The sequence below is a fragment of the Pleurodeles waltl genome, chromosome 12, assembly GCF_031143425.1.
Source record: "Pleurodeles waltl isolate 20211129_DDA chromosome 12, aPleWal1.hap1.20221129, whole genome shotgun sequence".
In the NCBI taxonomy this organism is placed as follows: Eukaryota; Metazoa; Chordata; class Amphibia; order Caudata; family Salamandridae; genus Pleurodeles; species Pleurodeles waltl.
In genome coordinates, this window is record NC_090451.1 from 714,998,869 (window position 1) to 715,023,303 (window position 24,435).

The 24,435-nt window shown below is 48.1% G+C and overlaps 1 pseudogene; it reads left to right on the forward strand.

Annotated features, from left to right (window-relative positions):
* LOC138267309 (zinc finger protein 208-like) overlaps positions 1 to 24,435 on the forward strand; it is a 331,096-nt pseudogene that overhangs the window by 236,423 nt on the left and 70,238 nt on the right.

Below are 24,435 nucleotides of genomic sequence, written 5' to 3' on the forward strand. Positions count from 1 at the left end.
AAATCACAGCAGCCAATCAAAAAAACAACTTTACAAGAAAACTACAACTCCCGTGAACTTGACGTCGTTCCTCACTACCAATGGGCCACTGTACTGCTGCATATCTGTTCCAGCCGCCATACTTGCTCCTCTTTCTTTGCTGCTCGCAAATACAGATAATTCACTCATTGTTTTTCTAGTGGGTTTTGTTACTGTTTGGTTTATATTTCTTGCTTTTCAGCAATCGCGGTGACTGGAGTCTCCCACGCGCAGCATACACGCTGCCTACCAGTCTCTCCCGCTTTGCGACTGGCCATTTTTTGTGTGTTTGCACCGGCTGGGTGCCAGGAAGCTGGGGAACATGCGCTGACAGCACAACAACTTTAGTCCTTTCTTTGGCTCGCCCCGCACGCGCTTCTTGCGCCGCAGGCTTTTTTAGTCAGTTTCAAAACACTGACAGCGAGCTCACGCCGAGACCCGGCTGTCTTTGGGTCGGATCCCGATTGACTCATCGGTTGAGCTGAAGCGTTCCCCACACCCCCATTCACCACGGTTGTATAATTGGCCATCACAGACTTTGCCTGAGGGGGAAGATTTACCTGTTTCAGATATACTTACTGCTCTATATATATATATATGTTCGATGGCATGTGTAGCTGCAGATACACATGCTGTGCACATCCCGCCATCTGGTGTTGGGCTCGGAGTGTTACAAGTTGTTTTCCTTCGAAGAATTCTTTTTTCGAGTCACGAGACCGAGGGACTCCTCCCATTTCGACTCCATTGCGCATGGGCGTCGACTCCATCTTAGATTGGTTTTTTTCCGCCATCGGGTTCGGACGTGTTCCGTTTCGGGTCGGAAAGTTATTTTCAATCTCGGAAAAATCGTCGGTATTGTTTGCGTTCAGTATCGGGTTAGTTACAACAGATCGACACCGAATTAAGTAGAGCTCCGGTGGCCCTTTGTTTTTTTTTTCCATCCCCGTGGGGGCCTGGTCAGCCCGGCCACGTCTCTCTTCAAGGCTGATGGAACGGACCCCATTCCGCTTCTGTCCAAAATGCCATAACAAGTATCCATATACAGATCAACATCTGGTCTGTAACTTATGTTTGTCACCAGAACACAAGGAGGATACTTGTGAGGCCTGTCGAGCGTTTCGGTCCAGGAAGACACTCAGGGACCGAAGAGCAAGAAGACTGCAAATGGCGTCGGCGCCGACAGGACAAGAGCGTTTCGAGGAGGAGGAAGAAACATTCTCCACCCAGGAGTCGGACTCTGAGGAGATCGATCCCGAGGAAACGCCTAAAACCGTGAGTAAGACGTTGAAACCAAGAACTCACGAGAAAAGCGCTAAAGCCCAGGGGACGCCACCGCCAACAGGCCATGGCTTAAGCTGAAAAGGAGGTGACCGTTCATCAGCACCGAAAAAGGCCGAGCTGGTGTCGAAGTCATCCGACTCCGGTCGAGATACCGGCACACAGCAATCTCGGGCCCGAGATAGTGGCTCAGAGAAGATTCGGCACAGAGACAGCGGTACTGAAACGGGTCAGCACCGAGAGAGCACGATGCCGAAAGTAAAAAAGGTTTAGTCTGATCCGAAAAAAGCAGCCGAAAAGGTTTTGGTACCTAAATATCCGGCCTCGGAACCGAAAACAAGTTCCTACACTGAGGAACCAGGACTGTCCACACAAATGAAGACACATAGATTTGGATAGGAATAACAGGCAATAGAGCCAGATCACACACAAAGACGGCTCTTTATTCAAAAAGATACAGGGAAGATCAGCACTCTTCCTCCAGTCAAAATGAAACGCAAGCTTGCCTTCCAAGACAAGGACAAACAGCCACACGCAAAGGTGGCTAAACAAGTAACACCGCCACCATCCCCACATCACTCTCCGCAACCATCACCGGTAGCCACTCCACCAATGATGCAATCCCCAACTCATACAGGAATGAGTCAAGATGACCCTGACGCATGGGACCTTTATGACGCACCAGTGTCAGATAATAGTCCAGAATGCTATACAGCTAAACCATCGCCACCAGAGGATAGTACAGGCTACGCACAGGTGGTGTCAAGAGCAGCGGCATTTCATAATGTCAGCCTTCATTCAGAGCCCATTGAAACTACTTTCTTTTTAATACACTGTCGTCCACACACAGCCAATATCAGTCTCTTCCTATGCTACCCGGAATGCTAAAACACTCCAAACAAGTGTTTGAGGAGCCTGTTAAAGGAAGAGCCATTACTCCAAGAGTAGATAAAAAATATAAACCGCCACCAACAGACCCAGTGTACATTACACAACAACTAACACCAGACTCTGTTGTAGTGGGAGCAGCGCGCAAAAGAGCCAACTCTCATACTTCAGGAGATGCACCACCTCCAGATAAAGAAAGTCGAAAATTTGATGCTGCAGGCAAAAGGGTGGCGGCACAGGCAGCAAACCAGTGGCGTATTGCAAATTAGCAAGCTTTGCTAGCCAGATATGATAGGGCCCATTGGGATGAGATGCAACACCTTATTGAACATTTACCCAAGGAGTTCCAAAAAAGAGCGCAGCAAGTAGTAGAAGAAGGGCAGGGTATCTCCAATAATCAGATACGGTCAGCAATGGATGCTGCAGACACAGCTGCTAAAACTGTCAACACAGCAGTAACAATAAGGAGACATGCATGGCTGCGTACATCAGGATTTAAACCAGAGATACAGCAAGCTGTGCTGAATATGCCATTCAACGGACAGCAGTTGTTTGGGCCGGAGGTGGACACTGCGATCGAAAAACTTAAGAAAGACACTGACCCGGCCAAAGCCATGGGCGCACTCTACTCCCCACAGAGCAGAGGCACATTTCGAAAGACACAATTTCGAGGAGGGTTTCGAGGGCAAACCACAGAAGCCACAACCTCACAAACAAAGCCCACTTACCAGAGCCAGTATCAGCGGGGAGGTTTTCGGGGACAATATAGAGGGGGAAATTTCAAAGGAATAGAGGAAAGTTCCAAAGTCCCAAAACTCCTCCAAACAAGCAGTGACTTCAAGGTCACAAATCCCCAACACATAACACCTGTGGGGGGGAGACTAACCAAGTTTTACAAACATTGGGAGGAAATAACAGACACTTGGGTCTTAGCAATTATCCAGCATGGTTATTGCATAGAATTTCTCAAATTCCCTCCAAACATCCCACCGAAAACACACAATATGTCAAAACAACATATAGATCTTCTAAGACTAGAAGTTCAGGCATTGCTACAAAAAGAAGCAATAGAGTTAGTACCAAAACAACAAATAAACACAGGAGTTTACTCCCTGTACTTTCTGATATCCAAAAAAGACAAGAGTCTGAGACCTATACTAGATCTCAGAACATTAAATACCTATATCAAATCAGATCACTTTCACATGGTTACATTACAAGACGTAATCCCACTGCTCAAACAACAAGGCTCCATGACAACACTAGACCTAAAGGATGCATATTTCCATATACCAATACATCCTTCACGCAGAAAGTACCTAAGGTTTGTATTCCAAGGGATACATTACCAATTCAAAGTGTTGCCATTCGGAATAACAACTGCACCAAGAGTTTTTACAAAATGCCTAGCAGTAGTAGCTGCACATATCAGAAGGCAGCAAATACATGTGTTCCCCTACCTAGACGACTGGTTAATCAAAACCAACACGCTAAGACGGTGTTCACAACACACAAAATATGTCATAGAAATCCTCCACAAACTAGGTTTCTCAATCAACTACACAAAGTCACACCTTCTGCTGTGTCAAACACAGCAATACTTAGGAGCAACAATCAACACAGCAAAAGGGATTGCCACTCCAAGTCCACAAAGAGTTCACACATTTCACAATGTGATACAGACCATGTATCCAAATCAAAAGATACAAGTCAAAATGGTGAAGAAACTACTAGGCATGATGTCTACATGCATAGCCATTGTCCCAAACGCAAGGTTGCACATGCGGACCTTACAACAGTGCCTAGCATCACAATGGTCACAAGCACAGGGTCAGCTTCTAGATCTGGTGTTGATAGACCGCCAAACATACATCTTGCTTCAATGGTGGAACAGTATAAATTTAAACCAAGGGCGGCCTTTCCAAGACCCAGTGCCACAATACGTAATAACAACAGATGCTTCCATGATAGGGTGGGGAGCACACCTCAATCAACACAGCATCCAAGGACAATGGGACATACAGCAAAAACAGTTTCACATAAATCACTTAGAACTGTTAGCGGTATTTCTAGCGCTCAAAGCATTTCAACCCATAATAAGCCACAAACACATTCTTGTCAAAACAGACAATATGACAACAATGTATTACCTAAACAAACAGGGAGGCACACACTTGACACAGTTGTGTCTCCTAACACAGAAAATATGGCATTGGGCGATTCACAACCACATTCGCCTAATAGCACAATTTATTCCAGGAATTCAGAACCAGTTAGCAGACATTCTCTCTCGGGATCACCAACAGATCCACGAATGGGAGATTCACCCTCAAATACTAAACACTTACTTCCAAATGTGGGGAACACCACAAATAGATCTATTTGCAACAAAGGAAAACTCAAAATGCCAAAACTTCGCATCCAGGTACCCACAAGATCAGTCTCAGGGCAATGCGTTATGGATGAGCTGATCAGGGATATTTGCTTACGCTTTTCCCCCTCTCCCACTCCTTCCATATCTAGTAAACAAATTGAGTCAAAACAAACTCAAACTCATACTAATAGCACCAACATGGGCAAGACAACCTTGGTACACAACACTACTAGACCTCTCAGTAGTACCTCATGTCAAACTACCAAACAGACCAGATCTGTTAACACAACACAAACAACAGATCAGACATCCAAATCCAGCATCCCTGAATCTAGCAATTTGGCTCCTGAAATCCTAGAATTCGGACACTTAGACCTCACACAAGAATGTATGGAGGTCATAAGACAAGCTAGGAAACCTAACACTAGACACTGTTATGCAAATAAGTGGAAAAGATTTGTTTATTACTGCCATAATAATCAAATTCAACCCTTACACGCATCTGCCAAAGATATAGTAGGATACTTACTACAATTGCAAAAGTAAAAAGCTAGCTTTCTCTTCAATAAAGATACATCTGACCGCAATTTCAGCCTACCTGCAAATTACGCACTCAACTTCATTATTTAGGATACCAGTCATAAAAGCATTTATGGAAGGCCTAAAGAGAATTATACCACCACGAACACCACCAGTTCCTTCATGGAACCTCAACATTGTCTTAACACGACTCATGGGTCCACCTTTTGAGCCCATGCACTCTTGTGAAATGCAATACTTAACATGGAAAGTTGCATTTTTGATTGCCATCACATCTCTAAGAAGAGTGAGTGAAATTCAAGCATTTACCATACAAGAACCATTTATTCAAATACACAAGCATAAAGTCGTTCTACGGACAAATCCCACATTTTTACCAAAAGTGATCTCACCGTTCCACTTGAATCAAACAGTAGAATTACCAGTGTTCTTCCCACAGCCAGATTCTGTAGCTGAAAGAGCACTGCATACATTAGACATCAAAAGAGCACTAATGTACTACATTGACAGAACAAAACTAATTTGAAAAACAAAACAACTATTTATTGCTTTCCAAAAACCTCATACAGGGAATCCAATTTCTAAACAAGGCATTGCTAGATGGATAGTTAAGTGTATTCAAACCTGCTATCTTAAAGCAAAGAGAGAGCTGCCTATTACACCAAAGGCACACTCAACTAGAAAGAAAGATGCTACCATGGCCTTTCTAGGAAATATTCCAATGAGCGAAATATGTAAAGCAGCAACATGGTCTACGCCTCATACATTTACCAAACACTACTGTGTAGATGTGTTAACGGCACAACAAGCCACAGTAGGTCAAGCTGTACTACGAACATTATTTCAAACAACTTCAACTCCTACAGGCTGAACCACCGCTTTTGGGGAGATAACTGCTTACTAGTCTATGCACAGCATGTGTATCTGCAGCTACACATGCCATCGAACGGAAAATGTCACTTACCCAGTGTACATCTGTTCGTGGCATTAGTTGCTGCAGATTCACATGCGCCCACCCGCCTCCCCGGGAGCCTGTAGCCGTTTAGAAGTTGATCTTGAACATTTGTAAATTTGTAAATATATTACTTTAAATTTCATTATGTACATAAGTATTCACTCCATTGCATGGGCACTATTACTAGCATACACAACTCCTACCTCACCCTCTGCGGGGAAAACAATCTAAGATGGAGTCGACGCCCATGCGCAATGGAGTCGAAATGGGAGGAGTCCCTCGGTCTTGTGACTCGAAAAAAGACTTTTTCGAAGAAAAACAACTTGTAACACTCCGAGCCCAACACCAGATGGCGGGGTGTGCACAGCATGTGAATCTGCAGCGACTAATGCCACGAACAGATGTACACTGGGTAAGTGACATTTTCCATATATATATATATATATATATATATATATATATATATATATACTCCTCCTAGAGGAGGTTCTAGAAGCTTCTGCTTCTTTTTCATTTGTTGCCTCCTGTACGGCCAGGTCACGCTTGGGGATTCCCTCCACCTATTGTACTCTCGCAAGAGTTCCTTCATAATACCTCTGTACTCCAGCGCCATGAGCAAGGGTCAGGCGTTGGAACACGCAGTCCTCATTAACGAACAGGAGGACCTGCTCCAGGATGAGGACATTGTCCATGCCCTGGACGCCTCAGTGGCGCACTCTGTGAACCGGGCTCTGGCAGTTGCGCTGCAGCCTATCGCCAGACAACTTAAGCGCTATGCCTTGATTTTTCCCTCCTTATGGTAACCCCATTCCCTTTTCCTCCACTAATCAGGAGACGTTCTCCCCAACCCCAGAACCTGAATGGCCCCATTCCACGCACATGGCGTGGCTCTCTCAGTCCCAGTCCCCCTCCTACCACCAATATTCAGCGCAACCATCCACCGGCGCCCAAGCCCTCTCCTATCCCTCCCCAGACGATGCCGCTGATGTTTCCTCGTCCCAGTCCGATTCCAACAGTGAGTCACGTCCCCACAAACGTCGCAGACACTCCTTTGATGGACAGCGTGGTCCCACTCCTTCTGAAGCCTTTGGCCCTTCCTCTGCCCTCAATTTTAACCCTGACGACATCATTCACCTCAGGTCCAAAGACTGGATCCCCCTTCCGGCAGTGTTCACGTCCAGACATCCCCAACAAGGTAGCCCTGACACAAGAGTTGGACCCAAATTAAGCGACTTTCCTGAAACGCTCTGCAAAGGACCCCACAAAAGGTCTTGATACGTCCTGCAAGTCCTTGCAGGACAAGGTCCCGGACCTCTCTGGTCCACTATGTAAGATCTTGAACTTAGCGGTAGCGTGAAGGAGTCCGGCTCACAGGTGGACCCTGACAGTCTGGCCGGATGGGCGCCTATTGGGCAACGCCAACTGCGTTATCTCCATAGAACGGAGGAAATCCATCCGGCTTCGGATCGACCCGAAGTTAGCAGATCTCGCCAGTGCAGAACCTGGATCCCTTGCTGATGGCCTCTTATTCGGCAACAACTTTGTCAAAAGATCTGGGAAAGTTTGCTCATACATTCACTGCGCTGGAAAAGTCCCAAACCTCAATGGACAAGGTCTTTCGTAATAAGGTTTTTGCCAGGACTGGCAGACTTCGAGGGCGCCTGTCCGGCTGCGCCGCCTCCTATAGCCCTCAGCCCTCCTACAATACGACGGGCAAGGGATTCTTGGCTACCTGGGACACATTCTACCCGGCCAGAGCCTGAGCACGGTGTGCCCGCTTCAATAGAGGCGATTTCAAGCCCAACTACAGCTCCTGCTCCAACACTTAAGGTAAGCTTGATTTCACCTGCTCAGTTAGCACTTGGGGGTAGGACCAGGTTTTTCCTAGACAACTGGGCAGCATTGACATCGGACCAATGGGCTCTAGGGACAGTTGTAGGTTTCCACCTAGAATTCTTTGGGGTACCCCAACAACTGTCTTTGCCACCTCCTATCCATTTTTCCCAACTCGATCTAACTTTTATTCAGCAAGAAGTCCAACAGTTGTTACTCAAGAACGCAATTGCTCAGTGTCAGCCGGATCCTTCCGGCTACTGCAGCAATATATTTACGGTAAATAAGAGAGGTGGAGGGTTGCGCTTCGTGATCAATCTGAAGGAGTTAAATTCCTGGGTTCTATATCAACATTTCAAGATGGAAGGGATACATCTGCTCAGCGACATTCTGAGCGAGGGCGACTGGATGGTACGCCTCGACCTTAAAGATGATTATCTCACAATCCCGAATTATTATTTTTTATTTTTTCCCCTCGCAGGAAATACCTGCAATTCCAGTGGGACAATCAATGGTTCCACTTCAAAGTTCTACCATTTGGCCTTTCTTTGGCGCCCTGGTGTTTCACCAAGGTTATGCATCCCGTGGTGGAGAGTCTTCGAGCCAAAGGGGTGAGAATGATCGTCTATCTCAACGATATGCTACTAATAGTACAGGATGCTCATCTCCTCATGCAGCATTTAAATTGGAACATTCAGTGCTTCAAGAGCTGGGATTTCTGATAAATGTGAAGAAATCTCTAGGATCTAAGAATTCAGGAATCCTCTTTGATGATCACCTATCCTTCAAAAGTCAGGTGAATCACCTTGTAAAAACGTGCCTGTGGGTTATAAAAATGTTAATGAAAGTTTTTCCATACCTTCAACAAGAATGGAAAGTCTCTGCCACCTTAGCTTTGGTTATGTCCAAAATAGATTACTGCAATGCCCTCTTTCTTAATCTGGACAAAGCCTCGCTGAATAAGTTACAGCAGATTCTGAACTCGGCTTCTAGAGCTGTCCTAAATCTTCCTTGCTGGGTTTCAGTCAGAGACAGCCTTAAACAACTACATTGGCTTCCAGTGGCTCAGCGCATCACTTTTAAAACACTTTACTGGACTCACAAAGCTGTTCATGGCATTGGTCCTCAATACCTGACCACTAAGCTCTGCTGGTATAGACCTAAGAGACATCTTAGGTCATCCGAGGCCTATAGAATTCAGGTCCCTCTTACCAACAAAGTTAAATGGGGGGATAAAGCTTTCAACGTGGCCGCAGCAAATTGCTGGAACCTGCTTCCCTTGAATATTAGGAAAGAACCTAGTTATTTAAGTTTCAGGAAACTGATCAAAACCTGGCTCTTTCCACGCTAGTCTTTGGTGTCTTTTTTTCTATCCTGTCGCTTTTGGTTGGTCTCTGCGTTTCTCACCTTTCTGTTAGCGCTTTGATGCTCTTTTTGAGCCGGAATGTGCTTTATAATTTCACTAAAATGCATACAAATCTGCTCTGACACCATCCCACCAGGTGGAGTTTCTAGGTTTCCAGATTGACTCTATTTCTGCTCGACCACATGGCAGCATGGGATGGCAGGGGCATTTTCAGTACTCGTCCAGATATCATTCGGGAATCTGACGCCATCAGGTCGGGCTTGGGAGCCAGATGCGATTCCGTCTTGAGCGGGGGCGTTGGTCGCGGGTCCTAGCCGAGATAGCAAAGGCGTTTTGGCATTACTCTTGGCAGAACCGGATCTCAGTGACAGAAGAGTATCTGCCAGGCCGGTGCAATACGATAGCAGACTTCATCTCTTGGTATTTCGAGCCCTCCAAGCCACATGGGGTCAGTTTCACATAGACCTCTTTGCGTCTCGCCTCTCCCACCAGTTGCTACAGTTCTATTCATGGAGAGACACTGGCAATAGCTACAGATGCCTTTCTCCAACAATGGACAGGGCCACTCCTGTATGCCTTTCCCCCCTTCATGATGATACCCAGGGTGGCATCTCCGTCGATCAAGCAGAAAGCAGAATTGATTCTGATTACCCCCTTTTGGCGAGCTCAGCCATGTTTCCCAGTTCTTCTGGAAATGTCCAGAGAGTGCCCAGTCCAAATTCCCCCAATCCTGGAATTATTGCTGGCTCCAGCGGGGCAGACACATCCTCTTTTGACCCAGGGCAAATTGCATCTCAAGGCTTGGTGGATTTCAGGCAACGTTGGCGTCTGCCTGGCCTTTCGGAGCAATCTAATTCCTTCATATCAGCGTCTTGGTCAAACTCCACCCATTGACGATATGCTTCTGCATCGTGCCGATGGGTGGGTTGGTGCAACTCTTGGGGTCTGGATCCCTTGGGGGAGCCAGTTGTTACCGTAGTCAATTTCTTGGCAGAACTAGCATCAGAAAGCCTAGGTTTTTGCACGATAAGCAATTACAGATCCGCTATATCAGTGGGGCATGTATTTTATTATGGAAAACCAGTAGAGGAGCACCCTCTTGTGTCTCAGGTCATGAAAGGTATTGGTTTGGCTGAACCCCCTCAACCGAAGTACACGCACCTGTGGGATGTAAATGTCATCCTTAATTTCTTACGACACTGGACTTGCAATGCGGATTTATCCTGAAAACAGTTATCAGCCAAATTGACTATCTTATTGTGTTTGGTATCATGCAGACGGGTGTTTGATGTGAGAGCTTTGCATATTTCAGGTCGTGTGTTCCTCCCATATGGGGTAACCTTTTTGATTTCCAGGAGAACGAAGACTGGTTCAAGGCAAGTAACCTATCCTAGTTATCCGGACGATTCTAGGCTATGGCCCTCATTACAACATTGGCGATAACTACCATCACGGCGACGGCCACCAACATACCGCTGCCGTGGCTACCAGCCATCTACGCGTATCATGACCGCCAACGGTATACTACCACAAAGCTGGCGGAACACCGCCAACGGTCATGGCAGTGGACGGCGGTAAGGCGGCGCTGCTGACAGCAGCACCGCTACGCCAGCAGAACACCGCTGACCGTATCCTGTCCAGTGATACGGCCTGGCAGTGTTTGCTGGCGGACGCTGCTGCTGGCAGCAGCGCCACAAACCGTCTCCAGCCGGAGGACCCCCTGTAAACAGTTAAGCCGGGTTCTTCGACTGGAGAGGCGGTGGGGGGGTGTTGTGTGTATGTGGGGGTTGTGTATGTTTTGGAATGCGTGCATGCGGGTGTGAATAGCGTTGGATGTATGCATAAATGAGTGATTGTGAGTGTTGTGTCTTGTGAATCGTGTGTGTGACAAGGTATGTTGGTGTGTGTTGCGGTGTGTGGGTCCTTATGTGTGCATGCAGGGGTGGTGGTGGGTATGCGTGTGTGCATGTGTGTATATGGGTGCGCGTGTGGGTGTATATATGTGCGGGGGCAGGAGAAGGAGGGGGAGGGTGGGGGAGGACTCTGGGGTGGGGGAAGGGGACGGGGGAGACCTCTAGCAGTGCCAGGGAAGTGATTCCCTGTCACTGCCTTCCGCCAAGGTTTTTGTGGCGGTAAGTTTGGCACAAAAACCATGGCGGTAGGCCGGGTCTTTCTTCCACTGAGGGTGGGATTATAGCGGCCGCCGGTCTGGAGACCGAAGTCTCCAGCCCAGCAGCAGTTACCACCCTGGTCGGTGTGTTATAGTGGCAGTCTTGGATGGCGGGTACCACCAGCGTCCAAATTCCATTTTTTTACTGCCGGCCTGTTGGCGGTATTAACGCCGCTTTAACACCGACCGCCAGGGTTGTAATGAGGGCCTATGTGTGGTACAGTGTTTAAGAGTATGAAGACCGCACCAGTGAGTTTCGTCAACCTCCTGGGGGTCAATTGTTAATTGCACTTCAGAAACCCTTTCATCCGGTATCTTCTGTGACCTTAGCTCGCTGGGTGATGTGGATTCTGTCTGAGGCAGTAATAGATACCTCTGTTATTGGAGCCCACTCAGTGAGAGGTGCCATGGCATCAAAATCTTTTTTTCTCGGTTCTCGATTACAAGAGATAATGAGGGCCGCAGACTGGTCATCCGATTTTACATTCAAGACATTATACCATAAACAAGTTTTGGATGTAGCTTTGGTTGTTTTTCAACAGCTTTAAAAAAGCATAATCTGAGCCTCCGGTCCTGCTATAGTATGAAAATATTTGCGCATATGCAATAAGAATTTTCAATTCTATTAAGGGCACGGAGGCTAGGATTATCCCACCAAATGGATGTACTTTACCCGCCCAGTCATAAGTCATGTGATATCAGTTGGTGTTCAATATGGGTTTATGTGATAAAATTCCATTGTGATATCATGGTGTTGTAACTCTCAATATATTTGATGCAACGTACATTTTTCTTGTTCTAATATTGCATGGTATATTCAATGTATTCACGCAATTATACAACTGTGTATTACGTACATGTTTTATTCCTATTCCAGCATCCAATCAGAAGTCCTTGTGAGGCGATTAAGGAGGAATACCTCTTCTTTTGTGATATGGTGCCCTGTGATTCCTTGTTGGTTCCAATGTCAAATTGTTTTGTTAAGACTGACTTGTTTCTCATTTTGAGACTTTTGTTTTCTCACTGCAAAGAAAGAGGAGGAAGTATGGCGGCTGGAACAGATATCCAGCAGTATGGTCGCCCATTGGTAGTGGGGAACAACGTCAAGTTCATGGGAGTTGTAGTTTTCTTGTAAAGTTGTTTTTTGTTTGGCTGCTCTGATTTTGCAAATAATAAACAGCAAAGAAGGAGAAGCATAATCCTCGCCTCCGTGTCCTTAATAGAATACTGAGGGGGTCCTCAACTGCTTAGAAAATTAAATAAAATTAGGATAAAGCAGCAAAATGGTAATTGGAACACTTTAAACGTGCTCTAAATGTGAAGGAATTTGAAGTTGGTAACCTCCGATTGATTTGTTGCAGCAGTGCAAGTGCATCAAAACAGAATGTAGTGTGGACAGTAGGTGACCTCAGTTTAATCTGCAAATGTTCCAACCCTCCCATTTAAGTTAAAAATAAAATTAAACCAATTTCTTTGTGAAGTAAATAAAATATTCCACCATTTGCACATTTGTTTGGGAGGAATGATTGTTGCTGTATTTTTGTGTGTTGTTTTGCTGTTCCAATAATTGAAATTGCGTAGGCCAAGGTCCCGAGCTTTCAGTAATAACTCAGTGGAGGACCCCAGATTCCAATAATGATTCAGTGGTGGTTCCCAGTTTTCTGTAATGATAAAGTAGAGAGTCTACAGAAGTCAAAAGGTTAAGAACCACTGTCCCAGTGTGTTTGGAAGGAATGTACGTGACCTTGAGAGAGCTGTAAATTGTCCTGACATTAAACCTTATTTTCTGTGTCTCCAAGTGATAACCTGAGAGCTCCTGGGAATGACAACTATCTCCTCCTACCTCTGCGGTTTCCACTTGAACCTGACTCAGATTCAAGATACATTGTTAAAATTCAAATGAAAGGAGATAAAACCAAGGGTTCACAAAACAGCCTGTTCTTCCCCATAGCAGAGAGAGACTTTGGCTTATTGGGTGTACGTTTACATGTCCAAGCCACTCATATTCACCCAACCTTATACTAAAAACATAATCTAGACCTGAAAACCTGGATTCTGGTAGAACAAGCATTACTCCAACATTCCACTCAAGTACTTGTGGTTTCGGCAGCTGTAGAGCTCAGTAAGGGGCAAGAACCCCTCTCCAATCCACAGCAATCTTACTGGAGTATCGGCAGCAGGTGGCCCGACACGAAGGATCCCTGACCTATCTGTTAGATCTGGCATCTTTTGGTGTGTTTCCCCTGTCTTTTTGCCTTCTGACATCCTGTTTTTATAGTATGCTGGACTCTGTTTTTGCTAGTTTATTTTCTCTGCGCACTTTACCACTGCTGATCAATGCTAAATTGTGTGTGTTCCCTATGTAAATTTTATTGGTGATTGCTTTATCCACGATTGGCATATTTCATTTACTGGTAAGTCCCTAGTAAAGTGCACTATGTGTGCCCAGGGCCTGTAAATCGAATACTACTGTGGGCCTGCAGCACTGATGCTGCCACGCACATGAGTAGCCCTGTAAACATGTCTCAGGCCTGCCACTGGAGTGTCTGTGTGTGCAGTCTTGCACTGCCAATGCGACCTGGCAAGTGTACCAACTTGCCAGACCTAAACCTTCCCTTTTTGTACATGTGAGGCACCCCTAAGGTAGGCCCTAGATAGCCCCAAGGGCAGGGTGCATTGTACGTTAAATGTGGGACATGTACTGATGTGTTTTACATGTCCTAAAAGTGAAATACTGCCAAATTTGTTTTTCACTGTTGCAAGGCCTATCTCTCTCATAGGTTAACATGGGGGCTGCCTTTAAATATCCTTAAAGTGCAATTTCCCTTTAAGAGCAGATAGAAATATGGAGTTTGGGGGTCTCTGAACTGTTTTTTAAATTGTCTGTTTGAAAATGCCACTTTTATAAAGTGGGCATTTTCTTACTTAAACCATTCTGTGCCTCTGCCTGCTTGTGTATTCCACGTCTGGGTCAGACTGACAGTTGGGCTGTTGGGAATTCCCTCTAGACAGTGACACACTGGGCTAGAGTGGAGGGAGGAGTGGTCACTTACACCTGAAAGAGCTGTGCCTTTCCTCACACATTGCAGTCTCAGACCACCTGGTGTGTGTCTTGGGCCAGGCCTGAGCAAGGCAGGATCTTGTCAACAACAGAGACTTTCCTTTGAAGTTTGCCTACTTCAAAGGCGGAACTGGGTATACGTAGTAGACCCAAAACTCCAGACTTTGAGAACACTTCTGGATCAAGCGGAACCTCTGCCAAGGAGAAGAGCTGGAGGAGGAGTACTGCCCCTTTGCTGTGTGTGCTTTGCTAGGTTGGCCTGCAGTTGCTGCTTCTGCCTTGAAGAGAACACAGACTGAACTTTGCTGTGTATCCTGCTTGTAAAGTTTCTATAAGGGTTTGGAGTAGAGCTTGCCTCTTTTTGGAAGTTTCAGGGATATGAAAGACTTCAGCTTCATCTGCCTACAGCACTGGGAACTGTGTGTTTTGCGCTGCAACCCGAAAAACCACTGTAACTCCATCAACGACGCAGCTGCCTGCACCGTGACAACGCCACACGGAGCCGTGCCCCATGTCGCACTGCAACCCAGGTCTCACCTGACGCAGTCACCGAGCCGCTGCTTGCACAGTGACCTGTGGGCCCCGTACTACGCATTTCCTTGCTCACACTGCAGCCCTGGCATCCCCGATTATGACGTTCCACGTTGAGACGACTCTTCTTACTTCACCATGGCTTGAGGACACTGCTCTTAAGGTACCCAACTCCCCATCCCGCACTGCAGCCCCAATCCACGACGCCAGTGCCATCGACTCCAGCGTCATCAACAGACGTCCCTGTCTGCATCCCAACCCGTGGGCACTGCACGAAGCCCCCCACATGCCGCACCACCACCTTGGGCCTACCGATGACATCACTTCAGCAGCGACGACAACGCTGCCTGCACTGCCACCTGGAGATACCGCAGCCCTGGTCTCAGTGATGTTGCAGGACGCCATCACCAAGTCACTGCTTGCACCATGACCTTTGTCCAGCTTAACAACGCACCCCGATGCCATGTACACCAGCGCTCCTGACTTGGTCATCAGCCTGGAGTTCGATCTGCAACGCGTGTGACTTCAAAAGCAAGACGACCTCCAGAAGCAACACCGCACTCCCGATCTCATTGCGAGTATCACAACACCTACATTTCCAAGGTACTGTTTGCGGGTCTTTCCGACACCGTAGCAGGCCCGCAACGCTGCTGCCGACCTGAACTGTTGGATTTGTTGCTTATGACGCGTGATAGCCCCAGACTGAGCTATTGACTTCAAGAAACTGTATTTTTAAGTAATTTTTGCAAAATTCAGATCTTTATACTGTATTTTGGATTTCTCTCATTTTGGTCTTGTTTTACACAGATAAATACTGACTAGTTTTCTAAAACTGGTGTTGTGTCCTTTTGTAGTGGTTTCACTGTATTACTCTGTGTTATGTTCAAATGCTTTACACATTGCTTCTGAGATAACCCTGGCTGTTTGTGCCAAGCTACCAAGGGGGTGAGCAGGGGTTATCTGAGCTGGGTAGCTCCCGTATCCTGACTAGAGTGAGGGTCCCTACTTGGACAGGGTGTGGAACGACTGCCAACTAGAGACCCCATTTCTAACATTGGTTGTCAACAGTGAGAATAGGACTTGCATTTGCACTTGACCTACAGTGATTTGTGTACACTACTACCATATCGCAGACCACTATGTACTGCATATAGGTTTTTGGTTGTGGATGTTTCCTTTGATGTATTTTGGGGTCTTGAGTTCAAGTTGAACTTCCTACTACATCATATGTCAGTCAGGAGCATCATCAGTTAAATCCCTGGATTTGTTTTTTTAAGGAGGATAGGTTGGAAACTTACACTGTGAAGAAACTGAAGTCAGTGTGCAAAAGCCTCAAAGTCCACGTTAGAGGCCACACCAAGAAGGAGGAGCTACAAAGGGCACTGAGAGCCTAGGTAGCAACCAGATATTTCAGTGGGCATTCTGAGGATTCAGTTGGGGAGACCGTGGCGCCAAATCCAATGGAAGATGTGCTGAGGGTGCTGAAGCTGCCAAGTTCGGAGGTATCCCCCTGGTCCAGGCAGCAGTAGTGTTTCCAGGGTCTGACCCCCAGAAGAGCTGGAGGGAAACTAGGAGACATAGAGATGGAGATGCTAAAAATGGAGGACCAAAGGGAGAAGCAAGCCATGGAGGAAAGGAAGAAGTTTTTAGACCATGAGCTCAGAGTATAGGATCAGAGGAGTAGACCCAGCAGCGATGGTGGCAGCAATACCTCAGTGACCTCAGGTAGAATAGTACACATTCCGAAGAATGAAGGAAGGGAGATGATATCCATAGGTGGTTTTAGGGATATGAGGCATCTATCCACATGAATTGGGTCCCTGAGAAGAATTGGGGAGCAGGATTATGGAACCACTTCACAGGGGAGGGGAGGGACACTTTGTTAGCTTTGGGTAAGGGGTACAACCGCGCCTATTCTGACATGAAGGAGGCCCTTCTCGTCAGGTATGGTCTCACTCCTGACAAGTACAAGGTTCAGTTTAGAGGGAGTAATTAAACTGATTCACAGACCTGGTTAGAATGTGTGGGTTCTTTTTGCAGGGCACTGGATGGTTGGGTGAAGGGAGGTAATGTGACAGATTTTCAGAGGCTGTACAACTTAATTGCATGGGAGCACTTGTCTAGTCTGTGTTTTGCAGACCTGCGCCAGCACTTGCCTGATAGTAAACGGAGGGTGGGTGAGTAGCAGGGTCCACAAGGTGTATGGGGGAGATTCCACCAAAGATGGGCAGGGTCCCCAGCAACAGAGTGGGGGGATAAGGTAAACAAAGGAGTTCTCCAAAGAGCCCCAATCTAGTACCCAGTGTAAAAATTCTGGCCCCCAGGGGAAAAGAATCCATGGGCCTCTTCAGGAAAGCCTACAGAGGCGGCACCCTGTAAATGCTTTGCTTGTGACCAGGTGGGTCAAATCAAGGGGGATCCCAAATGGCTCAAATGGACACAGCCACCCACCGGTGGGCAGACCAAGGGGTTGGCCAGTGAGGCGCTTGGTGAGGAGTTGGTCCCAGGTGGGTATGGGGAACCAACCGAGATTACCCTTGTCTCACTAGGGGACGGTGAGATGGTCCAGAGAAACATAATGCCTGATAACACTAAAAAATATAGTCAGAGGGTGACCATCAGTGGGCAGAGGGCAGAAGCTCTCAGAGATACTTTAGCCAGTATGACCCTGGTCCCTAGTGTATTCCTCCAAGTATTTGCAGTGGACAACTCAGAGTGCCAGTGTAAGGTGGCATAGTTTCCCTTTGAATGGAATGGGGGGGTCTCCGGTTCCTTGAGGGTAGTTGTGAGTCCCACTGTGCCGGTTGACTGGCTGCTGGGCAACGACCTAGAGACTTCTGCCTGGAAGGAGGTGAAGCTTAGGTCACACTTTGGGATGTTGGGGTTGCCAGAGTGGGCGTGTGTGACAACTTGGTTAATGGCAACCAGTCAGGGTGATCAGAAGGCCCTGGAGCCTGAAACAGTGGCCCAGGTGCCTGCCAAGAGAAAGGGCAAGGGGGCACAGGAAACCCACTCTTGAAGTTCCCACGGTCCGGGAGGGGGCTGACCTTGTGGGGGACGCCCCGGCACCTACAGGAGAACAAGTGGCCAAACTGGGAGACCTACCTTAGCTGACCCATTGGCAAGTCTTAGGCAGCAGGCAGAGGACCACGCCGCTGGCGCTGAGTCCAAGAATCACCTGCTCTATTGGGAGAATGGCTCCTGTATAGTGAGCCTAAAGCTGCTGAGCATGGGCCAACCTATGTGCTGGTGGTACCCCAGCATTTCAGAGCCTTCCTACTGGATTTGGCTCATGATGTGCTGGATATTTGGGGGCAGGACAAGACCTCTGATAGGCTTGTCACCCACTTCTATTGGCCCCAAATGAGAAAGAATACAGATGCTTTCTGTAGAACCTGCCAGACTTGCCAAGCAAGTGGCATAAGTGGAGGGAAATGTAAATCTTTCCTCCAACCCTTTCCTATCGTGAGCACACCATTCAAGCAGGTGGGCATTGACATCGTAGGGTCACTGGACCCCAAGATGGCCCTGGGCAACAGGTTCATCCTTGTCTTGTTGGACCATGCCACTCCGTACCCTGAAGCGATCCCTCTGAGGACAGAGACAGCGCTCGTTGTGGCCCGGGCACTGATGAGTATCTTTACCTGAGTGGCTTGTCTCAAAGAGGTAGTATCTTACTGCGTTCCCAACTTTATGTCCATGTACATAAAGGCCATGTGGAAGGAATGTGAGGTCAAAAACGAGTTTACCACTCCTTACCACCCCCAAAGTAACAGGTTGGTTGAGAGATTCAACTGGAACCTGAAAGGCATGATTGGGGGGGGTCTATCAGACTCCAGGAGGCTTAAGTGGGATGTCCTCTTGCCATGCCTTCTTTTTGCTTACCGGGAAGTTCCACAGACGAGGGTTAGCCTTAACCCCTTTGAGCTGTTGCATGGCCACCTCGTCAGAGGACCTCTAAGTCTGGTGAAAGAGGGCTGGGAGCATGCTCGTAAGAAGTTACCCCAGGATGTATTTAGGTACATGCTGGCTTTCAGAAACCAGACTGCCTGCTTCAGGAAGCTTGCTCAAGAGAACCTAGAGGCAAGCCAAGAGGTCATGAAATGCTAGTACAACCAGAATACCACTCTGGTTGAGTTTCAGCCTGGCCAGAAAGTGTGGGTCATGGCCCCAGTAGAGCTTTTTGCTCCAGTGGACATGGCCATTTGAGGTGAAGGAGCGCTAGAGTGATGTCACCTACTTGGTGGACTTACAGACTCCAAGGAACCCCTTGAGGGTCCTACATGTGAACCGCCTCAAAACCCTCTTTGAGAGGTCTGAGTTAACCATGCTTCTGGCTACTGACTATGGGGTGGAAGAGGAAAGTGAGCCTCTCCCTGACCTCCTGTCTGCCAGGAAGCAGGATGGGTCAGTAGAATATGTGGTCTTCTCCTCTTCTCTGACTCTAGAGCAGCAGAGTGACTGTCGCTAGTTACTAGAAATTCTTTTGACTCTGTTCTCACTCGCTTCAGGTGTCACCCAACAATCACACATGATTGGACACTGGGGGCAGCCTGCCTGTGAAACACAAGGTTTACAGGTTAGCTGACAGAATGAAAGCCAGCATTAAGGAGGAGGTATCCAAGATGTTGGCTTTAGTGGGTGATTGAGCGCTCCAGCAGCCCTTGGGCCAGCCCAGTGGTTTAGGTACTTAAGGCTGCTGCACCTGGTGCCACACCCGAACTTTGGTTTTGTGTTTACTACCGTGGGCTCAATGCCATCACCAAGACTGACGCCCACCCCATCCCCAGAGCTGATGAGCTCCTTGATCAGTTGGAGCTGTCAAGTTTCTCAGCACATTTGATTTTACATCTGAGTACTGGCAGATTGCTGTAACTGATAGGGCCAAGGAGAGGTCGGCGTTCTCAACACCAGAGGGGCACTTTCAGGTCATGCCCTTTGGGTTGAAGAACGCCCCAGCCACCTTCCAGGCGTTGGTCAATCAGATACTGGCTGGGCCTCAAAACCTCAGTGCCGCCTACTTTGATGACTTTGCTGTTTTCAGCTCCAGTTGGGAGGACCACTTGCACCACCTCTGGGAAGTGTTGAAGGCGCTGCAAGCCGCAGGCATTACTATCAAGGCCAGTAAGTGTCAGATAGGGCAGGAGTCAATGGTGTACTTGCGACATCAGGTAGGAAGCGGCCAAGTGGCTCCTCTCCAACCCAAGATTTATGCCATTCTGGCTTGGGCACCCCTGAAGACCCAGACACAGGTGAGAGCCTTCTTAGGCCTCACCGGGTACCAAAGGAGATTTGTCAAGGGGTATGGCACCATTGTTGCGCCCTTGACGGAGCTGAGTTCCAAGAAGCAGCCTAGACATGTGATCTGGACTGAGGCGTGCCAAACTGTGTTTGACACCCTGAAGAAGGCCATGTGCACGACGCCTGTGCCGCTGGCCCCTGACTTCTCCAAGGAGTTTGTGGTGCAGACAGATGCTTCAGAGCATGGTGTGGGAGTGGGACTTTCACAGCTGAACGAAGAGGGCCTAGACCAGCCAGTAGTCATCCTTAGCAGGAGACTACTACCTATGGAACAAAGGTGGAGTGCAATTGAAAGGGAAGCTTTTGCTGTGGTCTAGACACTGAAGAAGCTAAGACCCTACTTGTTTGGGTCTCACTTCCGGGTTCAGACCGACCACAGGCCCCTCAGATGGTTAATGCACATGAGGGGTGAGATCCCAAAACTGTTGAAGTGTTCCATTTCCCGGAATTGGTAATGTCCCTCAGGGTTGAGAATGCTGACCTCTCTTTTGCCCCCCCAGTCAAGGCAATCTGCCAGCACCCTGATGTCAAATCAAAGATACTGAGGAATTTTGCAGTGCCTAGCCTGTCATTGAGCTCACCAGCTATGGGAATGGGGTGTGCGTCAGTCTTGGTGATGGAATTGAGGCCTCGGTAGTTCACACAGAACCTAAGTTCTGGTTTGGCGCCATTGGGGCAGTCTTTGGTACCAATACCACTGGGCTGGACCAGGGACTGTTAGAGGTTTCAGTCACCCCTAAAGCTAACATCTTGGCAACTTCCTCTTTTGATACTGGCTTTCACCCTATCTGACAACCTGTACATTTTGTTATTTACAGCAGGACTGTCTCCTGTGTCAATGTCATGGACTGACATGTGTGAGTCCAGCGGTGAGGGAGAACAGTGAGACAAACTGTCCCAGCAACTGGTAGGAGTCACCCCTCTGCTCTAGGGTCAGGGAGTTAGAGAGGTTGACACCCTCCACTGACCCATTATTTTCTTGTGCAGAGAGGAAATCATGGAGAGGTTCACTCTTCTCCTCCATACCCTCATCTGTCCTAAGGAGCATGCTAACTTCAGACATCTCAAAATGAGGCTTGGGTCTGATAACATGGAGCACCCTTAGGGGGTCACTAAGTGAGTGACCTTCCAATTACATGCCTTCATTTGGTGTGGGCCAGTCCAGCAATTCTGAGAGCTCTGGGGTCTACTGGCTATACAACCCATACTTTGTCGCCAAATTGAAACTCTGGCAGTGCCTTCTGGTCATACCAGCGTTTCATCACCTTTTGACTGGCCGCAAGGGTGCTTTTGGCCTTTTTCTAGAAGCTGTGCATCTGATTGCGGGGCCAACATGTAGCTGACCACATCCTGGGGGGGGGGGGGGGGGTTCCAGTTAGCTTTCTCCCACTCCTCCTTGACAATGATTAGAGGCCCCTATCAAGGTAGCCATAGAGAAGTATGAAGGGACTGAACCCTGCCCCTTTCTGGGACACCTCTCTGTAAACAAAGAAAAGGCATGGTAAGAGGACGTCCCACTTAAGCCTCATGGCCTCAGGTAGGCCAGCAATCATGTGCTTCAAGGTCTTGTTGTATCTCTCAACTAGACCATTGGATTGAGGGTGATCGGGTGTAGTGAACTTGTTAGTTACACCACATGCACCCCACATGGACTTCATGTAGGCAGACCTGAAGTTAGTACCTTTGTCAGACCCTATCTCCTTGGGGAATCCCACCTGGGGAAAGAGCTCAATCAAAGTTCTGGCACCACAGGTGCAGTCACCATCCTCACAGGGATTGCCTCTAGGTAGCATGGTCCACCAAGACCAGGATGAACCTGTTGCCTAGGGCTGTCTTGAGGTCCGATGCACCAATGATGTTGATGCCCATCCTTTCAAAGGGGGTGCCAATGACAGGAAGTGGGATCCGGGGAGCCTTAAGCTTTTTTCCTGATTTCCCACTGGCCTGGCAGGGGGAACAGGACCTGCAGACTGTATCTGAGGCTGTATTCATTCGGGCGCAATAAGTGTTCGACAAGCCTGGCAAAGGTCTTGCCCTGCCAGGGGCATGTCATGAGCTAGACCCAGTAGGAAAGCCACACGTGCTGCCCCAGTTCCCAGAGCCTTAGGCTCACTGTATAAGAGATCATTCTCGCAGTAAATCAGGTGATCCCCAGAGGCTTCACTTACTGCATCGGCAGATGCTTGTCGCCTCATGCCCTCAACTGCAGACAGTTCCCTTCTGTGTAAACTGGCAGCCAGAGGGTTTGTGCTGTAGGGGTTGGGCCTACTTGTCCTAAGGACAAAATAAACTGAAAACTTGTTGCCCTTGACCCCAACCAATATGTCCCGGGCGTCGGGCGATAGGAATTCCACATCCCTGCTGATGGGCCCATATCAACTTGCCAGCCAACAAGCTCAGGTAGGTCACCAGGGGTGGCAGTGTCCTTTCCGATTGGCTCAGGGTCCTCCTCCTCAAGAACCCCATCAACCTCCACCACAGGAACTTCAGGGGCTGGTATCCTGTGCCCCATACCCCTCTCCTTGGTAGCTATCTGGGCCATTTTCCCAACCTCCAGATGCCCTTGACTTCCCTCCTGGGCAGTCATGGGCCGTGTTGTCATGCAGACCCACTCAGGCAATCCCTTCATCTCCAAGTGTGACATGAGCTCTACCTCCATCCAGGTAGTGTGCTCCAGGTCATTGCCTAACAATGTACAGGCATGGCAGGGCTCCCAGCTACTTTCAGAGTACAAAAGTCCCCCCCCCCCCACACACACACACACACTCAAAGGGGATCAAAGCTACCTGTAGATGGCTCTCACGATTGGTGGAATGTGTTTAGAAGGACCTGCTCAGCTGACCCTTGACAGTAGCCATATTGGCTCATGTGTCATGCAGAGCCTCCACCTGTTGCCCATTAATGGTGACCCACTGCCTATATTTAGAAGTACCAGCAGGCATGTGGGCTTTTCTCACCATATATGCAGCCCCCAGGGACACTAGGGTTACCTTTCTCTGTTCCCCAAAACTATCTGGGACTACCTCCTCCCCGAGCGCTACACTAGCCAACCCAGGTGTCTGCCCACAAGTGGGGGACTGTGACCTATTTGGACATTTGGATTCGCCCTTAGAGTGATCATACTTGGCGCACTCTGTACATTGGGGAACCAACCTCCCTGTCTTGTGTTCAAATAACCCTTTCTTCTTAGTCTCAGAATGGGACTAGTTACCACTATTCCTTTGGAAATAATTTTTGAGGCCTTTAGAGAACTCCTTATTTGTAGGTTTTCTCACCCCTCTTTCGTCGGTTGGGAACCCTAACTACCTTTGTGGTAGCACCTTCACCCCCACATACCTTTTTGGACACTCTGGTGCTAGCCCAAAGGTCCGCCTCCTCAGCAAGCTTCCCGGGATCAGTCAGCTTACTGTCAGCTAGGTGCTGGCGCAACTCTACGAAACAAATATTGAGCATGTGCTCTCTCAGTATTAAATTGTACAACCCAACATAATAAATTACTTTGGTGCCCCGCACCCAGCCATTTATTGGTTTTCTGGAGTAGTCCGTGAAATCTACCCAGGATTGGTTGGGGAGCTTCTTACTGTCCCTGAATCGTTGGCAATACTTCTCAGTGCTCAATCCAAATTTGGCAATCAAACTGGCTTTCACAGGAGTGTACTTGTTCTGGTCCCCAACCTCTGACGACAGAAGTGTGTCCCTCCCAAGTGTAGGCATGTGTTACCACAGATCCGCCCCCCCCCCAGTGCTCTTCAGTTACTCAGTGTGCCCTCAGTGCAACTTCATAAGCTGAAAACCACTTGTCACTGTCATCTCCCACCACATAACCTGGCACCAAGTCCTTGGGTATACAAACCTTCTTGTCTCCAGCAGGTCCTGCATGTATGCTGCCACCATCACTGCTGGATTCAGACTGCCTAGCCTTGAACTTCAGCTCTTTCAGACTCAGTTCATGAGCCAACATAAGTTTCTTCTCAGCTAACACTCTTCCAGCCTCAGCCTACCCTTCAGCTCTCCTCTCCTCTGCCTCTATTTTTAATCTTGCCAACTGCAGCTGGAATTCTCTCCCCTTTCTTCTTTTGTCTACGGCCAGGCCATGACTGGAGACACTGTTTACTGATCT